Genomic DNA, 7,202 nt, shown 5'->3' with positions numbered 1-7,202 from the left:
TTGAAAATTAGGTCAAAGTGAAAGTCGCGTGCCACGTGAGCGGTGACATCATTTTCAGTGTCATTCAAGGTCATTAGCAGCGTCAATTTTCAAACGTCATCCGAGGCCATTGACCCCATACATTTTCAAGAACATCCGATGCCATTGGCCCCATTTTTTGGGCATCAAATTGCATTTTCAATGTCATTAGAAGTCATTGACCCCATAAATTTTCAAAGCCATCCGAGGACATTGAGCCCACTTTTTTATCAAATTATGCGAGGTCGTTGGTCCCGGTTTGTTGTGGTGTCAAATTACATTTTCAAGGTCACCCGAGGCCCCAATGTTAAAATACATTTTTAAGGGCAAACGTGGTTATTGACCTTATGGTGTTAAATTACATGTTAGAGGTCTTCTCAGGTCAATGACCCCAATTGTGGTCTCAGAATCAATTTTCAATGGCATACAAGGTCAATGGCTGACATTTTTATGTGTCCGCATTACAATTTCGAAGTCATCCAAGGACAATGAACCCATTTGTTGTGGTGTTATATTTTAAGGTCATAGGTCAATACCCTCTTAAAATATAACACCACAACAAATGGGTTCATTGTCCTTGGATGACTTCGAAATTGTAATGCGGACACATAAAAATGTCAGCCATTGACCTTGTATGCCATTGAAAATTGATTCTGAGACCACAAAAAGGTCATAGGTCAATACCCTCTTTTTGTGTTGTCCAATTACATTCTCCGGGTAATCCAAAGTCAATGAACCCATTTTTGTGTATCAAATAGCATTTTCAACAGTATACAATGTCAAAGTCATTGTTTTTCGGTGTCAAATTACATATTAAAGGTAATCAAAAGTCAAAGAATTCTTTATGTGGTGCCTAATTATATTCTCAAGGTCATCCAAGATCAATGAACCATTTTTTCCGTGTCAAATTATATTTTAAAAGGCATCTGAGGTCAATGACCTCTTTTTTTGCAGTCTCTGATTACTTTCTCGAAGTCAGCCAAAGTCAATGGCCTCAATTCTATGTGGCGTATAATTTAATTCTCAAGGTCACCGAGGACAATGAATCCATCTTTGCAGTGTCAAATTACGTTTTAAAGGTCATAGACCTCATCTTTTGTGATGGTCAATTACATTCTTGAGGTCATCCAAGGTCAATGTCCCCATTTTTTGTGTCAAATTGCGTGTTCAAGGTCATCTAAGATCAATGACGTTACCTTGATCTCCTTTCCAAGATCGGGGATGGGCCCGGTATATCTACTGAAGGGATTTACAATTAATTTTAGTTTGACTGCTGGAAAATGGCTGCTATGCAACAGCGCATGCGCAATTTTGTTTTTACAGTAAACGACGCCATTGGCACCTACTTCATTTGTTTTCAGCATTTTGGCTACTATATTCTGACTGCTAACATCACACGAGTTATGTTAGCTGAGTAAGAGAGTGGGGTGAATATAGAGGATTTGGGGTTAATGATGAGCATTGGAATCACAGCTGACATTTGATAGGGCTCAGATTGTGGATTGTATTATACAGTGGACATAAGGATTTCATATGTCTATTTTCAAATAACAATAATCCTTCTGAAAGACACCTACTTTTATGCAACCGAAATAACATGCGCACGCACTTTGCATTCAATTTCATATCTTCCCTACAAATTTAGGGTTGTTTACGGTGTCTTATTTTTTATCTAATTAATTAATGTAACAGCAAGCTTCATTTGTTGTAAGAAGTTATTTTGGTTGCATAAGATTAGGCGTCCTTCAGTCATTTAAAACTAGACATACAAATTGCATATGTAGAGAAGTGATGGGTCAAGTGTAGAGCATGTTCTGAGAATATTGAGAAGAGGCACTCTGTATAAGATGATTGACGTAGGTTGGTGATGTTTTCTTCTTCTAGGGATTCCATAAACGGTGGCAGTTTAAATACTGTGCTGGGTGTCTGCAGTCGTGGGAGGACGCACCCTTTTGTGTAGGAGGTCCGTGTTAATGTTCAGCTGTAGTCTGGTGGCCAATTGGGTTTTTTTTTCTCAGAACAGCAGACCCGATCCTTCCTTTTGGCACCTGTTGCAGTATTATCAAATTTATGTTTTTGGTTTTAATAGTTACCATTAAGTGACCATATCTATGACTATATCCCTTTCCATACTGTATACGAGGGAAGGATACAAGAATTAAGCGTTCCCAAAAAGTCAGAAATAGGAAAATGCGAAAAATGAAAGGAATAAAAAATCAAGATAATAAAAAAATTAAGAAGTAGAAACAAGTAATATATAAAGCATTTAGTCCTCTCGTGTTTTCCAGAGATGGAGTGGATCACAGGAAACCATCACGACGAATCTATTTTTACCACCCGGAATTTATACCACAAGCGGCAGCTGCCCTGAACATGATAATACCGCATCTCCTCTATAAACCTTACAACGACTATGCAGATCCAGAAACATACTATGAGCAACAACACGAGCAGGGCTACGAGGAAATGGACGAGCACCAGCAGCATAGCGTTCCAACTCCAATCCAATTACTGACGTACATCAAGCAGGCGAAGCAAAAGAAGAAAGTGAGGAAGAAGAAGCCTAACGGCTCTAAAATTAAGCGAATCAAGAAGGGTTTCAAGAGATGCATGCCGTTTCGTATTCGGATAAAGAAATCGGGCCACCGTCGCAATTCGGTCGCTTCATGGCCGCAGGTCAGTCCTTGGCGTCTGGCCCAACCTGGAAAGCAACCAGTGGCGTACCCGCTACAAGAACCACTACCAGCCGTCACGGGCGGAAGCCCACCTCCCAGCCCGATCTACAACGTTCACCAAGACAATCGCATACCGATCGAGCCGAAATTTGTCCACCTAACCGAACCGAAACCGACCAAGCCGCCGCAAGCTGGTAACTACAGTGAGCACGACTACTACCGGCACGGGGTCTACCATTACAAGACGCTCAATGACACCATCACTTCCACCACCGAAAGGGTGGTGACAGTTACGCCAACAACCTCCTGGGTACCGTTGCCGCAGTACTACTGGTTGACTCAATCTGCTACGAGCTCCACCGGTTTGGAACACGAGACGAAGGGGAATCGGAAGATGTTGTTTAAAATAAAACAATGATACTGTAATTTTGTCCTATGCACTTCTTAAATATAAAGTTCTCTTCACACTCAAACCCAATGAGATTCTTAATGTCTCCTAACTGATCTTAGATCTAATTCTGATACTTTTCCAGGATCATTGATCATTCGAGAAAAAGAATCAGGGAGCATAAACAAAATATTAAAATTACCAAAACAGGAATCGCTAATGAGAAAACTATTAACCCTGATCCCTATTTGTGTAAGCCTAGAAGCTTATTTCTCACCGATTCCTGGTTTCCTAATTCTGATCCTGTGCCTTGATGTCGCTTACCTGGATCCTTACTGTCGACTCTTGTTTCCTAGCATGCACCCTTAATTCATAATTCCTGATACTTGGCGCTTGATTTCTGGGGAATCACCCTGAAGTCCTAAAGATTTATGACCCCTGGTTCTGTTCTCTAGTTTTTTACTGTCCCTTAGTATATAGCGCCATGCACGATTTCCTAGTCCCTGATTCTCGATTTTTGGGTCACACGTGATCGCTGTAATATGATTCCTAATTTGACACACTAGTTCCTTTTCAGGATCGTACTAATTTTTGGGCCTTAATCTGGATTTGTCATTCCGTTTATTCCTAGTTTTAATTCCTTTCCTGTACTCTTGATTTTCTAATTTATGATTCCCAATTTCTAACTTTTGATCATTAGTTTTTGTTCCTGCTTTTTGATTCCTGATTTTAACTATTTGATCATTTGATTAAGTACTGAATTTTAGTTCAGGTCTCGCTTAATTGCAACCTGCTCGTTCATTCCTGATGCTGTTCCTATTACCTGGTTATTGATCCGTCATTTCGAAACCTTGTCACACACTCCCGAGTTCGTTATACCAATTATATTTGATTCTTTATTTTCATTCCAGGATTGCTGATTTTTGATGGTCACTCTTTTCTAGTTCACGATTCTTTACTTCTGTTTCCTCTAAATTGGAAAAGTAAACGTCCTTCAGCCTTTTGAAGTTTCAGATTTATTTCATTCAATCTCCTTTCTATCATCCTCTTTCCTCTGGCTCATTAACGCTTTCTTGACACCTCCTGCACTCCTTGCTCATCTTTTTGCAGGTCTTTTCCGATTCCCCTTCACTTCTCATTTTGTCATTCGAGAGATTCCTTTAAAACTTTTCGCGCCTCCTTTACGTGGTTCTTCCTTTCCCTCGCACTTCTTTCTCCTTCTGGGATTCTCTACCCTGTCTGCAAGCGTGAGTAGAACCAAAATTTTTACCAAAAAAAAAGACCAACACAAACAAGGCCGCTAATTAATTACGTCACCAGGCCCCCGGTATCCATCTTGTATAATGAGGATGGCTCCCTACCAGGGTCATCCCCAGGTGGCGGATAGAGGGATTACCCTGTGAATGATCGTATGAGGACATACATTGTGCACAACTGTTGTGCAGATAAAGCGCATTTTTTTAAATCGAAATGCCCGATCACGACAAGAGGACGGTCGAGGAGGAGGGCTATGGTTTGTAGAAACTAGTTCTACTCCCTCTCCCCCCTATCACTCCACCCCGTACACTGAGAAAGACAGAAAGAAGGGCAGTAGTTGGTAGGAAACGGTTCCTTTCGTTGAGACCATTCAATAGAATACCATGAAAGATAAAATTAAGTTTTAACCCCCCCCCTCCCCAGGCGCTAACTGATCTCGAAAAAGAGTCGCACGGGAAAGTTATACTTTGTACAAACCAATTTATTTCGATGAGACCTTTCATTAGAATACCATGAAGAGTAGAACAAACATCTGTTTCCCCCCACCCCCACCCCATCCCCCCCATTTTCTAAAGTTTAACTTGGCACCACTAAGGCATGCGTATGCAAAATCTGACACCAACTGTTTGCTAGTTGTCGTATGTAAAACTTATGCACGTTTTACTGGTACTTTCAAAAACAGCATCTCAGGAAATAATTTGTTGGGGGGGGGGGGGCTTTTAGATAGCGAATCATCTGGCATACCTTTAAGGTATAGGCTACCTACTCCAAAAATTCCAGGACTCTAGTACCATTCCCCTTAGAAGTAGTTCGAAACGGCGGAAGTGGGTTCAGACGGACGGACCGACGGACGGACTGACGGACAAAACGCAAATAATAGCACATTTTTTTTAATTCTGAAACAAAGCGCTAAAAATTAAAAAAAAATTCCCTAATTCAATAATGATCATCTCATAAATTCCCAATGGGTAAAATGCTATCGAACAAAACTCGCATCAGTAATAGAGGCACAAGTAAAAAATAAAACAAAAGAAAATTACCTTTAATGCAGTGATAAAATAAATAAATAAATAAATGAATAAATAAATCAATAAATAAATAAATAAATAAATAAATAAATAAATAAATAAATAAATAAATAAATAAATAAATAAATAAATAAATAAATAAATAAATAAATAGATAAATAAATAAATAAACAAATAAATAAATAAATAAATAAATAAATACTTAAAGGCGATATCCTGCTACTGGTCTACTTCAGATCAGCCATAATGTCGACTGTGGTCATGTCTTATAGACGTGAAGATATGGGTGGTTTTGGGTTAAATGCAAGGAACAAGAGGAGTCCACCTCATTTAAAAAAACTAAGTCCAAGGTGGAACAGGTTACGCTGACGGGCTGGATGGTCGATATGTGAACCGGTAATCTAACCACATAATAAAAAAGACGTACAATTACACGTAGAATTCAAAAATGCATTCAAATACAGCGGGGTTCTATTTAAAAAATGTACCATTTAGGCGCCCTACTTTGTGGGCGCACCCTGTATAATTCCAAATATTTTAAAATGTGGAGAATATTCAACCATATCATAATACAAAAGCACTATAGCGAAAAATCTTATCTTCAAAGCATTAAGTTACTCCGCGCAATCGTTGACTCACCCTGTAGGTACATGTACCTACCGGGGCCATGTAATGCACAACTTAGGGACGGGGCTTCAAGATATGGGATCAGCGACATCTGGGCGCCATCTCCCAGTCTCCGATTTTTCAGTGTTTTTCAATCTACTTCTGTAGCATGGGTCCGATTGTTTTCAAATTGGTGTCGTCGCAGAGATGTTGTAAACGCGCCCAACTCCTGCGTGACGACATATTGTTTTTTTTTCGGAGAGGCGAAATAAACCACCTTTTGCAAAGTGGTAATCGGCTTCGGCCGCCCAAAAGTTGCCTTTCGGATAAAAAATTGTCGGTTTTTTTTCCGTTTTTCTGTGCACTTTCCATTGATGCATAGTAAAGATATGTTTCCCATTTGAAAATTTCGTTTTTGACCAAAAACCGATTATCATCTTTGAACGATTATTGGTATTATTTTCGAATCACATTTGGAAAACAGACCAATCACATTTAATAGCGTGGATTTTTAGCTGTCCATTTGTAAAAAAACACATTTTGCTAACTTGTCTGACAACAGTGATAGGGCTGATTTACTGAACCTCTGAAAATGTGAAAAAATGTCAAACTTCGAAACTTCGAAACCATGTCAGTTAGACATAGCATCATATTGACAAAATCATAGCAATTTTTTATGAGGAATTCAAAAATTTCATCAGAAAAGATAGTGCCATTTGCAATAAGAAAGTTGCGGTACCGTTCTGATACAACCGGAAACGCCGCCATCTTGAAAATATGTTTAAATGATTCCTTTTGAACCATTATTCAAAAAAGGTAATGGGGTCCCGAATTAAAATTACAAACCGTTCTTGAGATACTTCTAGTGGTCCACTTAAAAACACCACCCTGTGTAAACTTGATAGACAAAAGTAACTTTTAAAAACGTTAAGCTTCCCCCCCCCCTTTTTTGAAAATTTGGCATGGCTTAACCGTGATAGCGCTAGCTTTAATTCAAGTGGCGCAATTGAGCGCATATCTACGATGCCATAGATACCAGCGACGACAAAATACGTAGTGGGAGGGGTGGGTAACTATACTTGTCCCCTCCCCTGTAAGTGGGGGGGGGGGTTAACGCTCCTGACTGCAAGTAGGTACGAACTAAAAGGACTACGGAGAATGAGGTACCGGAAAAGCCGATACACCCACGATTGGAGTGGAGGTGGTTGCTTAGAGTTGGGGGGGGGGGGG

Source organism: Photinus pyralis, unplaced genomic scaffold (genome assembly GCF_008802855.1).
Source record: "Photinus pyralis isolate 1611_PpyrPB1 unplaced genomic scaffold, Ppyr1.3 Ppyr1.4_LG9, whole genome shotgun sequence".
NCBI classification, from domain to species: domain Eukaryota; kingdom Metazoa; phylum Arthropoda; class Insecta; order Coleoptera; family Lampyridae; genus Photinus; species Photinus pyralis.
The sequence above is the reverse complement of the archived record's forward strand: the minus strand, read 5'-3'. Positions refer to the sequence as shown.